This window comes from Ornithorhynchus anatinus, chromosome 3 (genome assembly GCF_004115215.2).
Source record: "Ornithorhynchus anatinus isolate Pmale09 chromosome 3, mOrnAna1.pri.v4, whole genome shotgun sequence".
In the NCBI taxonomy this organism is placed as follows: Eukaryota; Metazoa; Chordata; class Mammalia; order Monotremata; family Ornithorhynchidae; genus Ornithorhynchus; species Ornithorhynchus anatinus.
The window spans coordinates 137,836,918-137,853,088 of record NC_041730.1 but is presented as its reverse complement, the minus strand read 5'-3'; positions in this window follow the sequence as shown (position 1 = coordinate 137,853,088).

Below are 16,171 nucleotides of genomic sequence, written 5' to 3'. Positions count from 1 at the left end.
CTGAAGGACCCCCCCCCCCGCAGTTAGGGGGTGGGAGGCAGAGGAGAAGCCGTGAAAGAGACCGAGAATGAACAGCCAGACTACAAGATCCTTGTGGGCAGGGAACATCACTCTGCTGCCCGGCTCATCTTCCTGCAGAAACGCTCTGGGCATGTCACTCCCCTTCTTAAAAACCTCCAGTGGTTGCCTATCGACCTCCCTACGAAACAAAAACTTCTCACGCTAGGCTTCGAGGCTGTCCATCCCCTTGTCCCCTCCTACCTCTCCCCCCTTCTCTCTTTCCACCGTCCACCCCGCACGCTCCGCTCCTCCGGCGCCCACCTCCTCGCCGTCCCCCGTTCTCGGCTATCCCGCCGTCGACCCCCGGGCCACGTCCTCCCGCTGTCCCGGAACGCCCTCCCTCCTCACCTCCGCCAAACTCATTCTCTTCCCCTCTTCAAAACCCTACTTCAAGCTCACCTCCTCCGAGAGGCCTTCCCACACTGAACTCCCCTTTTCCCTCTGCTCCCTCTACACTCCCCTTCACCTCTCCGCAGCTAAACCCCCTTCTCCCCCCTTTCCCTCTCCTCCTCCCCCTCTCCCGTCCCACCCCCTCGGCACCGTACTCGTCCGCTCGACTGTATATATCTTCATCACCCTATTTATTTTGTTAATGAGATGCACATCGCCCTGATTCTATTTATTTGCTATTGCTTTAATGAGACGCTCTTCCCCTCGATTCTATTTATCGCCATCGTTCTCATCCGTCCGTCTCCCCCGCTTAGACCGTGAGCCCGTCAAAGGGCAGGGACCGTCTCTATCTGTTGCCGATTTGTCCATTCCAAGCGCTTAGTCCAGTGCTCTGCACCTAGTAAGCGCTCAATAAATGCTATTGAATGAATGAATGAATCTCTGCCCACTATGTTTTGTGGTACTCTCCCAAGCGCTTAGTACAGTGTCTGCAAATAGTGAGCGCTCAATAAATATCACTGATCGATCCAGATTTTCTGAAACATATCCACTAAGCCATACTGCTTCTCAGAAGGTTTGGCAGTTGTGTGGTACTCTCCCAAGTGCTCTGCAAATTGTAAGTGCTCAGTAAATATCACTCATTGATTCGGATTTTCCGAAACATATTCACTAGGCCACGCCGCTTCTCAGAAGGTTTACCAGGTGCAGAGTCTGGAGGGGGGTCACACCCACCTGTCACCCACAAAGGCCGCGGAATAGATAGTTTCAGTCCTAGGAAACAATGCTCAAGGGAGGCAGTTGAAGATGACTCGAGTCCAGACGGGTTGGCAGCAGGTTGAATACACCAGCACTGTGCTCTTCCAAACGCTTAGAACAGTGTACACGGTAAGTGCTCATTAAATTAGAGAAGCAGCTTGGACTAGTGGATGGAACCCGGGCCTAATACAGTGCTTTGCACACAGTATGTGCTCAATAAATACGACTGAATGAACGAGTGGGAACCAGAAGGACGTGGATTCTAAACCCGGCTCCATCGTTCGTCTGCCCTGTGACCTCTGGCAAGTCACTTCAATTCTCTGGGCCTCAGTTCCCTCATCTGGAAAATGGGGATTAAGACTCGGGAGCCCCGTGAGGGACAGGAACTGTATCCAACCTGATTACCTTGTATCTACTCCAGTGCTTAGAACAGCGCCCAGCACATAGTAAGCGCATAGCAAATACCATGAAAAACATCCCACTGATTGATGGACTGGTAGATCTGAGCAGGAGCAGCTGTCAATTTCCCAGACCTCCAGGCAGCAGTTGTCAGTCTTCTGGACCCTTGGGCAGTAGCTGTCAGTCTTCTAGAACCCTGGGCAGCAGCTGGCAATCGTCTGGACTCCCAAGCAGCAACTTTTAATTTTCGCGACTCCTGGGTAGCGATTATCAATCTTCTGCACCCCTTGGGAGAGGCTGGAAATATTCCAGACCCCTGGGCAGCAGTTGTCAATCATCTGGACTCCCAAGTGGGATTTCTGGGTAGCGACCATGACTCTTTTACACGTCTGGGGTGGGGCTAGAAGTATTCCAGACCCCGTCAAACGGCAGGGACTGTCTCTATCTGTTGCCGACCTGTTCATCCCAAGCGCTTAGTACAGTGCTCTGCCCACAGTAAGCGCTCAATAAATACTATTGAATGAATGAATGAATGAACTGTCGTCCTCTACATCAAAAGTTCATTATGGGAAGAGGAAGTATCCACTGATTCTGTTGGATTAGACTCTCCCGAGCCCTTAGTACAGTGCTCTGCACATAGTAAGTATTCAATCGATATCATCGATTGATTCCCGACCCTTGGGTAGCAACTGTCAATTAGCCAGTCTTCCCACCAGCAGTTCATTCATTCAGTGTTATTTATTGAGCGCTTACTGTGTGCAAAGCACTGTACTAAGCGCTCTGGGAGAGTACGGTACAACAACAAACAGACACATTCCCTGCCCACAAGGAGCTCACAGTCTAGAGGGGGAGACAAACATTCATATACATAAATAAATAAATGACAGCAGTTGACAGGGAACATGTGTGCTAATTCTGGAGTATTGTGCCTTCTCAAAAGCTTAGTAAGGTGCTCTGCAAATAGTAAGTGCTCGGTGAATACCACTGACGGATCGATTGATTTTGGACCCCCCTGCAACAGGAGTCATTGTTTTCGACCCTGAGCCGCGTAGAAAATAGACTCGAATGCAAAATCTCAGAGCAATAGAGAAGCAGCGTGGCTCAGTGGAGAGAGCCTGGGCTTGGGAGTCAGAGGTCATGGGTTTGAATCCCAGCCCTGCTGCTTGCTAGCTGTGTGACTTTGGGCAAGTCACTTAACTTCTCTGTGCCTCAGATACCTCATCTGTAAAATGGGGATTAAAGCTGTGAGCCTCACGTGGGACAATCTGATCCCCCTGTATCCCCCCAGCGCTTAGAACAGTGCTTTGCACATGGTAAACGCTTAACAAATACCACCATTATCATTATTATTACCCCATCTCCGTGAGTCCCACAGAGAAGAAGAGGAAGGGGAAATGGAGTATCTGTTAAGCGCTTACTGTGTGCCAGGCAGTCTGGCTTGATACAAGACAATCAAGTTGGACACGGTCCCTGTTCCACTTGGGGCTCACAATCTTAATCCCCATTTTATGGATGGGGTAACTGAGGCATAGAGAAGTTTAGAGACTTGCTCAAGGTCACACAGCAGACAAGTGGGGAGCCCGGGTTAAGAATCCAGCTCCTTCTGACTCCCGGCCTGGCTCTATCCATTAGGACATGCTGCTTCCCCGCTGCTTCTCAGCTCTGCGCTAAATTGAGTCCCACACAATAATAACTGTGGTATGTTAAGCACTTACTATGTGCCAGGCGCTGTGCTAAGCGCGGGGTAGATGCAAGTTTGTCAGTCCCTGACCCACGTAGGGCTCACAGTCTCAATCCCCACTGTACAGGTGAGGTGGCTGAGACCCAGAGAAGTAAAGTGACTTGCCCAAGGCCACACAGCGGACGAGTGGGGGAGCCGGGATTAGAACCCGTGACCTGCTGACTCCCAGGCCCGGGCTCTTTCCACAGTGCCATACCGCTTCCCGTTGATTTATAGATGAAGAGGCTTGACATAAAGGGAATAGATCGATCAGTGGTATTTATTGAGTGCTTACTGTGTGCAGACCACTGTACTAAGCGTAAATGAAATGAACTGCCCAAAGTCACGCAGCAGACAAGAGGTGGAGGTAGGATTAATAATGCTGGGATTTGTTAAGGACTTACTATGTGCCAAGCACTCTTCTACGAGAAGCAGCGTGGCTCAGTGGAAAGAGCACGGGCTTTGGAGTCAGGGCTCATGAGTTCGAATCCCAGCTCTGCCACTTGTCGGCTGGGTGACCGTGGGCGAGTCACTTCACTTCTCTGCGCCTCAGTTCCCTCATCTGTAAAATGGGGATGAAGACTGTGAGCCCCACGTGGGACAACCTGATTCCCCTGTGTCTACCCCAGCGCTTAGAACAGTGCTCGGCACATAGTAAGTGCTTAACAAATACCAACATCATTATTATTATTATTATTAAACCCTGGGGTAGATACGAGGTAATCAGCTTGTCGCACGTGCGGCTCACAGTCTTAATCTCCATTTTACAGATGAGGGAACAGAGGTACAGAGAAGTGAAGCGTCTTGCCCAAGGAAACACAGCAGACAAGTGGCGGAGTCGGGATTGGAACCCATGTCCTCTGACTCCCAAGCCTGTGCTCTTTCCATTAAGCCACGATGCTTCTCTTAACTCTTAATTAGAACTCAGGACCTCTGACTCCCAGGCCCAGGGTCTTTGGCCAGTTTCTGTTCAGCCCCCGGTGATAGACCCCCAACAACCACCTGACTGCATCCTTGTCACCCGGGCACTTGTGCGTTCATCATTTCCCCCTCCCCTCCCCTCAGCACAGTGTTCATTTGTGTATATTATTTATTACCCTATTTATTTTGTTAATGAGGTGTACATCTCCTTGATTCCATTTATCGTGATTATGTTGTCTTGTTTTTGTTTTGTTCTGTTTTGCTCTGCTGTCTGTCTCCCCCGATAAGACCGTGAGCCCGTCATTGGGCAGGGATTGTCTCTATCTGTTGCCGAATTGTACAAGTGCTTAGTACAGTGCTCTGCACATAGCCAGCACTCAATAAATACTATTGAATGTCCTGGAGCACAGGAATATATTGTCGTCCCTACTGGACTCTCCCAAGCACTTAGTACAGTGCTCGGCACACAGTAGGAGCTCAGTAAATACCACTGCCTTATTGACTGATGAACTCGTTTATATATTTTTATGGTATTTGTCAAGTGCTTTCTATGTGCCAGGCACTGTACTAAGCACTGGGGTGGATGCAAGCAAATCAAGTTGGCCGCAGTCCCTGTCCCATGGGGGGCTCACAGTCTCAATTTCCATTTTCCAGATGAGGGCACTGAGGTTCAGAGAAGTGAAGTGACTTGCCCAAGGTCACACAGCAGACAAGTGGTGGAGCCGGGGTTAGAACCCATGACCTTCTGATTCCCGGGCCTGTACTACGCCATTCTCCTTCTAGATCATGACCCCTTTTCTAGACTGGGAGCCCGTTGTTGAGGAGGGATTGCCTCTATTTGTTGTCGAATCGTACTCTCCGAGTACTTAGTACAGTGCTCTGCACGCAGTAAGGGCTCAATAAATATGATTGAATGAATGAATGAATAAAAGCTGATAAAAGCTAATCGGGTTGGACACAGTCAAGTAATATACGTTATGATCATTATTATTATTATTATCATTAGTTACAATTGTTAAGCGCTGCTATGTGTCAGGCCCTGTTCTATGTGCTGGGGTAGATATAAGCTAATCAGGTTGGACCCAGTCAAGTAATATATGTTATGATGATGATGATGATGATGATTATTATCATTACTGTGACGATTGTTAAGCACTAAGTATGTGTCAGGCCCTGTTCTATGTGTTATAAGCTAATCGGGTTGGACACGGTCCCTGTCCTACCTGGGGCTCTCACTCTAAGTAGGAGAAAGGAAAATTATCCAATCCCCATTTTGCCGATGAGGAAACTGAGGCACAGAGAAGTTAAGTGACTGGGACAAGGTCATGTAACAGTCAAGTGGCAGAGCTGGGTTTAGAACCTGGTCCTCTGACTCCCAGGCCCGTGCTTTATTCACTAGCTATGTTGTTTCTCTGTAGATATAGCACTCTTTCCCTCCTCCGGTCTGCAAATTATTGCAAAGTCTGTCTTCCCTGCTAGACTTTAAGATTCTACTAGACGTTCTGCACCCTTGCACGGAAAATGGCACCGGGCACTCTAAGTATTAAACATCCCAGCACATCAAGGGACAGTCCAATCAATCACATTCATTTTTTTGTAATGGTATTTGAATGGATGGCACTTGGAGAGTTTCTAGTCCTCTACCGGTCTCGACTACGGGAGGGAGGGTGAAGCCGAGGCCCGTCCGTTCCAGTCCTGGCTCGGCCAGGGGCTAGCGAGCGGCGGGCCGTCGGCTACAAGGCAAAACTCCCCCGTGCCGGGCAGCGGCGGCCCGGGAGAGAGTAAACGGCGGAGACTGAGGGTTACTGCGCGGAAGGCGGCGATGGAAAACCACTTTTGGATTTTTCCCAGGAAAACTCCGCGGATCCACTACCAGAACGATGGCAGATGGAGAGAGGGGCCTTCTGGGACAGATGGGTCCGTGGAGTCGCTCTGGGTGGGAGACGACTCGACAGTGATTTGTCAAGACGAGATTTGTCAAGCGCCTGCTATGTGCCAGACACTGTACTAAGCTCTGGGGTGGATACAAGCAAATCAGGTTGGACCCAGTCCCTGTCCCACGTGGGGCTCCCAATCTTCATCCCCATTTTGCAGATGAGGGAACTGAGGCCCAGAGAAGTGAAGTGACTCGGCCAAGGTCCCACAGCGGACAAGTGGCGGAGCTGGGATTAGAACCCAGGTCCTTCTGACTCCCAGGCCTGTGCCCTAGCTACTAGGCCATACTGATTCTCTCTTAATTGAGCACTTACCAAGTGCAGAGCACTGTACTAAGCGTTTGGGAGAGGACAATATAATATAGGAAAATTGGGAGTCATGTTCCGAGCCCACCACCTAGAAGGGGAGACAGAGAGCTACCCTCTGGACTGTGAGCTTTGGGGGACTGGAATCACATCTGTCAATGCTATGACCCTGATCTTTTCAAACAGTCCAGTGTTCTGCTGGCTAGATTGATTGAAAAAGAAAGTTTACCCGGGTGATTTTAATCTACTATCGGGGCAAAATCATGGCAACCAACTCTACTGTACTGTCCTCTCCTAAGCAGAACAGTGCTTTGCCCGCGATAAGTGCTCAATGAGTACCACTGATTGACTGAATAATCGGAGGTAGTCTTTTACCATGGTTAAGCAAAATGGAAACAAAAAATAGGATTCATATTGGACCACGAACTCTATTTTGGCGGGGCAGAACCGCCCCCCCCCCCCCCACACCCACACTCACAAACACAAAGACCCCAGCGTGACTCAGAGGAAAGAGCACGGGCTTGGGAGTCAGAGGTCATGGGTTCCAATCCTGGCTTTGCCACTTATCAGCTGTGTGACTTTGGGCAGCCACTTATCTTCTCTGTTCTTCAGTTTCCTCATCTGTAAAACGAGGGTAAAGACTGTGAGTCCGACGTGGGATGACCTGATCACCTTGTATCGCCCTCAGTGCTTAGAACAGTGCTTGGCACATAGTAATAATCATCATTATTATTATCCCTGATCCGGACCACGTTAGAGTTTAGAACATCTATCAGCACACCTAAGGATCAGAGTAACTTTTTAGAACAGTGCTTCGCACATAGCAAGCGCTTAACAAATACCATCATCATTATTATTATCCCTGATCCAGACCACGTTAGAGTTTAGAACATCTATCAGCACACCTAAGGATCAGAGTAACTTTTTAGAACAGTGCTTCGCACATAGTAAGCGCTTAACAAATACCATCATCATTATAACGCATTATTATTATTCTCCAAGGATGCTAAGGATTAGTAGGGAAGCAGCATGGCCTAGTGGATAAAGCCCGGGCCTGGAAGTCAGAAGGACCTGGATTCTAATCCTGACTCTTCCGCTAGCCTGCTAGGTAATTCTGCCCAAGTCACTTCATTTCCCTGGGCCTCGAAAATGGGGATTCATTCATTTGTATTTATTTAGTGCTTACTGTGAGCAGAGCACTGTACTAATTGAGAACGGGAGCCCCATTTGGGACAGGGACTGTGGCCAACTTGACTTGTTTGTTTCCACCTCAGTGCTTAGAACAGTGCCTGGCACATAGTAAGGGCTTAACCAATACTACAGTTATTATTATTAGCGGTAGTAATAGTAATAGTCGAAGCAGCATGGCTCAGCGGAAGGAGCCCGGGCTTGGGAGTCAGCGGTCGCGGGTTCGAATCCCAACTCTGCCCCTTGTCAGCTGTGTGACTGTGGGCAAGTCACTTAACTTCTCTGTGCCTGAGTTACCTCATCTGTAAAATGGGGATTAACTTGGGACAACCTGATTACCCTGTATCTACCCCAGCGCTTAGAACAGTGTTCTGCACATAGTAAGCGCTTAACAAATAGCAGTACTAATAGTTGCCCTCTCAGGGTGGCACCTGGAGAGTTTCCGGTCTTCTACCGGTCTCGACGACGAGAGGAAGAGTGAAGCAGAGGCCTGTCCATTTCAGAGGCCTAGCGAGCGACGGGCCATCGGCTACAACTCAAAACTCCCCCGTGCTGGGCAGCGGCGGCGCGGGAGACAGTCGAGGGCGGAGACTCATTTACTGCACGGAAGGAGGTGATGGTCAACCACTTCTGGATTTTTCCCAAGAAAACTCTGTGGATCCGCTCCCAGAACGATGGCGGACGGAGAGCGGGGTCTTCGGGGAGAGATGGGCCCGAGGTGTCGCTCTGGGTCGGAAACGCCGCCGCGGCGTAAGACAACAACAAGTAGTAATGGTAATATTCATAGTTGGAGTAATAATAGTAGTAATGATAGTAGAAAACCTGTGGAGTTCTGATTCTGAGGTGGATGGTAGTCAATCTGAAATTCTCACTTGGCGTGCCCTCTCCTCAAGCTCCTTTCTGACCACAGAAATCCATTCCCCGACAGGAAGTTATTATTAATCACCCGCAGAGAATCGGCACGGCCTAGTGGAGGGAGCACAGGCCTGGGAATCAGAGAAACCGCGCTCTCGTCCCGGCTCCACCGCTCAACTGTGCGACCTTGGGTAAGTCACTTAACTTCTCTGTGCTTTAGTTCCCTCAGCTGTAAAATGGGGATTGAGACTGTGAGCCCCTTGTGGGACAGGGACTGTGTCCCACCTCATTAACTCATACCTATCGTGGCGCTTACAAGAGTGTTCGATACACAGTAAGCGCTTAACAAATGCCATAAAAAATGCATTGCTCTGTCTAATCACCGGCTGGAAAATTTGAATCTCGATCCGGATCACCCCCGCTTTTGACTTTTTTCCTTTCATTCGGCCCATTGCCCTGAAAACCGTCTTCTTCTGAGACAGATTAGGGTCCCGGAGCGGTGTTCGTTTTTAAAACACGGGCTTTTATTCGGGAACCTCTGGGCGATCAGCCTAGAACGTAAACTCACTGTGGGGAGGGAATGCGTCTGTTATATCCCTGCGTTGTCCTCTCCCAGACGCTTAGTCCAGTGATCCGCTTACTACAGTAAGCGCTCAAAAAATACGACCGATGGATTGATCGATCGGTGGAATGCACCTCCCCGCCGGCCAGACACGCTCACCATTCGAACAAACCGGCCAAATCCCCGGCGAAGACCAAACCGGACGTGGCCTTTTCGTCCTGCAGGTACGTTCAAAAATTGAAGGCCGATGCCAGAGTCCTCATCTCTTCCAAGTCTCTCGTCCTCTCGGATTCCCATTCTCCCGCTGGGAGCCTTCCCGCTAAAGCGGGCGGATAGAGATAAGCGACGGCAGTGGATTGCGTAAAGCGCGCTTTCCCGGCCGATCCCCGTTTAGTTTTATTTCCCCGGCAATATCAGTCGGCCGGTAACGTCGCATGAAAACCTCCTCCGCCTATCGGAAGCGGGGGAGTGTAGAGCGAGGTTTCGTCCACAAGATGGTGTTTAATTAGAGCGGGCGGTGGGTCCGGCGGACGAATTCTTTTTTCCGGCGATCGACGCCGCTCACATCTTCCGCCTCTACCGCTCGGAGGCCGAGCGACGACCGCTCTCGTGGACCGCGGCTTACCTGTCTGCAGATGCCCCTTACTCTTTCCCGCTTAGTTTCGCGGATCATTGTTTGCGTCTGAATGCGGCTACCGGGAGGCTCGGAAATCTCCACGCGGCCTTACGGTTCTCTAATAGCAATTCATTTTAATTATATGTGACACGAGGAGACCACCTACAGATGAGGCTATGCAGCTGGAAGACTCTCCGAGCTCCTAGAGGGAATACTTCATAACTGAAGTATGCTTCCCCCAAGGAATTATACTACCATTTGATTTAATTTTTAATTTTTACATTTTAATCAAAAATAGATCAAACGGTAGTCGCACCTCTTGGGAACCGTACTTCAGATACGAAGCAGTCCGTGTTCTTTTTAAATATGTAAAGCTGCCATTTATGTATAACTCATGAATGACACCCCGTGTTGCAAGCAAATATCACGCAGGGTTTCTGATAGACGATTGTTTTGCCGACAACACGGTCCTCGCGCGTAATCTCCCAAATTAGATATTTCTGCGTGATGGCGGGTCGATGTTTATTCATGCACTTACCGGGTTTACCCGTCTCCTTTTCAAAGGATTCGAGAGGGAGAGTTAATTTAATATCCGGAGTTTCCTCCCCCAGCCTTTTCAATTCTATTTTCGGGAATCCGACGTGGGCGGAGATCGGCGTTAACGAACACGCCTCCTATCCCATCCTTCCTCAAACGCCAATTAAGTCTCCGTGGATAAAAGGCATCCTCCCACACGGAGGACGGATACACATTTTAATTGCTTTTGCCGAAGCCCCCGGATTTCTCCAAACCCCAGCGAGTCCAGGGGATGTGCTGATTTTCCTACTTTTCCTCCTCAGATGGGAAACTCTGACCCGGGCCCGGGAGCCCCCCAAGTCCCTAATTCCCGCCTGAGCTGTTCCGGCCTCGACTCCTCATCTGGGAATAACGTCCCTCTTTATTTAAACTGACAATCCACGTGGAGGGTTACCACTGTCCTCCCCTAATATTCCCGCATGAATCCTTCCGACCCTCCCGAAAAAGGGCTGGGAGTTGGAGAGGCGATCCTCTGGCATTCGATGGGTCGGTGGCATTCAATGAGCGCTTGCTCCGTGCGGAGCCCTGTACTAAGCGCTTGGGAGAGGACACTAGGACGGAGGTGTTAGACACGTTCCCGCCCACCCCAAGTCGACGGGTCTAGGCGGGGAAGAGATTCTCCCTGCAGAAATGGAGAATCGTCAGCAAATGGAAACACGAGGGGGAGAACGGAATTAATCGAAGCGCCACTTGCTTTCAGTCATCAGTCGATCGATCCAACGCCAACCTCCCCGCTGGACACCGGTCTCGTCTTATTTCGCCACCGACCCCCTTCCCACGTCTTGCCTCCGGCCTGGAACTCCCTCCCCCTTCCTATCGGACGCTCCGCCATCCTCCACACTTTCAAAACTGTATTAAAATCATATCTGTTGCCGAATTTTAACGATAATAATAATGATGTCGGTATTTGTTAAGCGCTTACTATGTGCAGAGCACTGTTCTAAGCGCTGGGGGAGACACGGGGGAATCAGGTTGTCCCACGTGGGGCTCACGGTCTTAATCCCCATTCTACAGATGAGGTCACTGAGGCACGGAGAAGTGACTCGCCCAAAGTCACACGGCTGACAAGTGGCCGAGCCGGCATTCGAACCCATGACCTCTGACTCCAAAGCCCGTGCTCTTTCCACTGAGCCACGCCGCTTCTAAGGTTTACTTTTCAAGCCCTTAGTACAGAGCTCAGCACGCAGTAAGCGCTCAACAAATTCGATCGAATGAATGGATAGAAATTAATAAATGATGGATAAGTGCGGTGGGGCTAAGGACGGGGTGATGCGGAAAGAGAAAAGGCACCCCGCATGCCCTTGAGGCAAAGTGGGATCAGAATCTTCTAGCAGCGGGAGCCAAGAGGAGTTTGGAATCAGAGTAATTCCTGAAAAAAATCTTAGGTCCTCCGCAGAGGTGCGGCTTTTACCCTTGACGGGGAAGTCAAGTCCTCCCAGACAACCCCAGTGGCTGTGGGAATTGCAAGCAATCAATCACTTTGCTTCTTGAGAAGCAGTGTGGCCTAGTGGATGGAGCATGGGCCTGGGAGTCAGAAGACCTGGATTCCGATCCTAGCGCAGCACAAACCCCATAGCACGGTACCTAAATGGATTATGTGAAGAAACGTCCGCTCGAACCCAGACTCTTGACCACGGCCAGACGTTTGAATGGAATGAGCTTAATAAATAGTTATGTCTCGTCGTTCTTCCAGAATGTCCAGGGGTTACCTCCACGTCCAACGGACTCTCCTTCTTTCTCTAACAAAAAAGTGCTCATATTACCGACAGTGATGACGATGATGGTAATTGTTAAGCGCTTACTATGTGCCAAGCGCTGTTCTAAGCACTAGGGGGGTTACCAGGTGATCAGGTTTTCCCACATGGGCTCACAGTCTTAATGCCCATTTTTCATTCATTCATTCATTCATTCATTCATTCATTCATTCAATAGCATTTATTGAGTGCTTACTTATTGAGAAGCAGCGCGGCTCAGTGAAAAGAGCACGGGCTTTGGAGGCAGAGGTCATGAGGTCGAATCCCGGCTCGGCCACTTGTCAGCTGTGTGACTGCGGGCGAGTCACTTAACTTCTCTGGGCCTCAGTTCCCTCATCTGTAAAATGGGGATGAAGACCGTGAGCCCCACGTGGGACGACCTGATTCCCCTGTGTCTACCCCAGCGCTTAGAACAGTGCTCGGCACATAGTAAGCGCTTAACAAATACCAACATTATTATTATTATTATTATGTGCAGAGCACTGTACTAAGCGCTTGGAATGTACAAATTGGCAACAGATAGAGACAGTCCCTGCCCATTGACGGGCGCACGGTCTAATCGGGGGAGACGGACAGACGAGAACAATAGCGACAAACAGAACCGAGGGGATGAACATCCCATTAAAACAAGAGCAATAAATAGAATCAAAGGGATGTTTCCCCAAGAAGTTAAGTGACTTGCTCAAAGTCACACAGCTGACAAGTGGCGGATGCAGGATTAGAACCCGTGACCTGTGACTCCCAAGCCCAGGCTCTTCTGTACAAGCAAATCAGATTGGACTCAGTCTCCATCCCACGTGGGGCTCACAGGCTCCATCCGCATTTTGCAGATGAGGTCACTGGGGCGCAGAGACGTGAAGAGACTAGCCCAAGGTCACACAGTAGACATGGGGCAGAGTCGGGATAAGAACCCATAACCTTCTGACTCCCGTGCCTGTGCTCTAACCACTACGCTATTGTTCTCTCCCAAGCACCGGTATAGTGTTCTGCACAGAGTGAGCACTTAATGAATCCCAAGGGCTTAGTACAGTGCTCTGCACAGAGTAAGAGCTCAATAAATACAATTGAATTAATAAATACCATTGATCGATCGATTGATGGATTGAATATTTACCCTACATTTTCCACGAGGCTTTCTTGCTGTTTCTCTAACAAGGAAGTGATCTTATTATTGCACGTTCTTTTTCGATTTGTCTACTCGGCAGAGGCTAGGCAAATTTTCCTTATTGGCTAATCTGCTTCAATAACTTTAGTGGTGACAAATTAAATAGGCACTGATGAATTAGCAGGTATGTAAAAACGATGCGTGTTATCACGATGTAAACTCCAAATCATTTCGCATTGGGCGCCGTGGGGTCAATATGATAAAGATTATTTTAAATCAAACAGTGGTGACTAATTGATCGAGGTCTGCATGAACTTTTATCGAGAAAAAAATCCACAAGGCTTTCCTTAAACCCTTTCTTAAACAAGGCTACCCATAGTGATTGAAAGAATGACTACCTTTCAATCAATTAATCAATTAACCGTAGTCACTGAGCTCTCACCCAGGGCAGAGCACTGTACTAAGTGATTCCTTAGGGCCTGGTAAATTGCTCACACTAGTAATCATAATATTACTAACAATATAATTATTTCTAATTATATTGTGTCATATATTATATAATAATAATAATGTTGGTATTTGTTAAGCGCTTACTCTGTGCAGAGCACCGTTCTAAGCTCTGGGGGAGATACAGGGTCATCAGGTTGTCCCACGTGAGACTCACAGTTGATCCCCATTTTACAGATGAGGGAACTGAGGCCCAGAGAAGTGAAGCGACTTGCCCACGGTCACACAGCTGACAAGTGGCGGAGCCGGGATTCGAACCCATGAACTCTGACTCCCAAGCCCGGGCTATTTCCACTGAGCCACGCTGCTTCTCTATATACTATCACTACTACTAATATTATTATTAAGCACTTATCCGTGGCTTAGTGGATAGAGTCTGGGTCTTGGAGTCAGAAGGATCTGGGTTCTAATCCTGACTCCACCACATGTCTGCTGTGTGACCGGGGGCCAGTCACCTCACTTCTCTGGGCCTCAATTACCTCATCTGGAAAATGGGGATTGTGACTGTGAGCCCCATGTGGGACAGGGACTGAGTCCAACCCGATTAACTTGTATCTACTCCATCGCTTAGAACAGTGCTTGACACAGAGTAAGCGCTAATAAGAACCGTAATAATTATTTTAAATTATTAAGCACTGGACCAAATGAAGGGGTTGAGACCACATAATTAATCATATTTATTGAGTACTTACTAGGTGCGGACCACTGTACTAAAGGCTTGGGAGAGTACAGCAGAATTAGCAGACGTTCCCCGCCCATTTATGAATTTACAATGTAGAGAAGAGAAAGGGAGAAAAGACATTTAATCCCCATTTAACAGATGAAGAAGCTGAGCCCCAGAGAGGTTAAGTGACTTGCCCAAGGTCACTCAGCAGGCAAAGGGTTGGAAATGCTAGTGGAGCTGGGTTGAAAACCCAGGAGGCAGAAGAAAATCTCAAGGCAGAAAATCAGAAGGCAGAAGAAAATCTCAAATGGGTGGAAGAATAATAATAATGATAATACTACTGGTATTACTATGTGTCAAGCGCTGTTCTAAGCGCTGGGGTAGATACAAGCTAATCGGTTTGGACACAATCCCTGTCCCACATGGGGCTCACAGTCCCGACCTCCATTTTACAGATGAGGTAACTGAGGCCCAGAGAAGTAACGTGACTTGCCTCAGGCCACACGACAGACAAGTGGTGGAGCCGGGATTAGAACCCATGACCTCTGACTCCCGGGCCCGGGTGCTGAGAAGCAGCGTGGCTCAGTGGAAAGAGCGCAGGCTTGAGAGTCAGAGGTCACGGGTTTGAATTCTGGCTCTGCCACTTGTCAGCTGTGTGATTGTGGGCAAGTCACTTCACTTCTCTGGGCCTCAGTTACCTTATCTGTAAAATGGGGATGAAGACTGAGACGCACGTGGGGCAACCTGATTACCCTGTATCGACCCCAGCGCTTAGAACCGTGCTCTGCACATAGTAAGCGCTTAACAAATACCAACAGTCACTCTCCACTACGTCATGCTGCTTCCCAGGCTGCTAAAGCACCCTGGGGAGACAGACATTAGAAGAAATTACAGATAGGAGAAATAGGAGAGGAAATGAATCTATACAGAAATCAGAAATCCTTGCGGAAAGGATGGCACGATAATAATAATAATAATAAATAATGGTATGTGTTAAGCTCTTACTCTGTGTCAAGCGTTGTTCTAAATGCTAGAATATACGTGAGCTAATCAGGTTGGACGCAGCCCCTGTCCCACATGGGGTTCACGGTCTTAATCCCCATTTTCCAGATGAGGGAACTGAGGTCCCGAGAAGTGAAGTGACTTGCTCAAGGTCACACAGCGGAAGAGTGGCAGAGCCGGAATTAGAACTCACATCCTTCTGACTCCCAGGCCCGCGCTCTAGCCACCAGGCCCCGGAGGAAGCAGACAGAGGCCATGCTCCCACGGGAATCACCAAGTTAAAACCAAGAGAGCAGAAGGCGATCCATGCCACTTCCGGGTCGAGAGGCTTTCGGACCCATCAGTGGGCAGGGACCGTCTCTATCTGTTGCCGATTTGTCCATTCCAAGCGCTTAGTACAGTGCTCTGCACATAGTAAGCGCTCGATAAATACTGTTGAATGGATGAATTAATAATAATAATAACGATGGTATTCGTAAGCACTTACTATGAGCCAGGCACTGAGCTGAGCCCTCAGGTAGATACAAAAATATCCCTGTCCCACGTAGGGCTCGCCGTCTTCGTCCCCATTTTCCAGATGAAGTGACCGAGGCACAGAGAAGCGAAGTGACTTGCCGAAGGTCACGGGGCAGACGGGTGGCGGGGCCGGGATTAGGACCCAGGTCCTCTGACTCCCAGGGCCGGGCCCTTTCCACTGGGCCGCGCGGCTTTTCTATCATCCCCTTTCGACGGGGACTCGTGGACCATCTGACCCTCATGGAATCCTCCAGGCCCGAAGAACATTAAATGCCGCCAACGTCAGACTCCACACCCGAGTCCCACGAGGAGACGAGGGATCTCGATTTCAGTTTTAAAA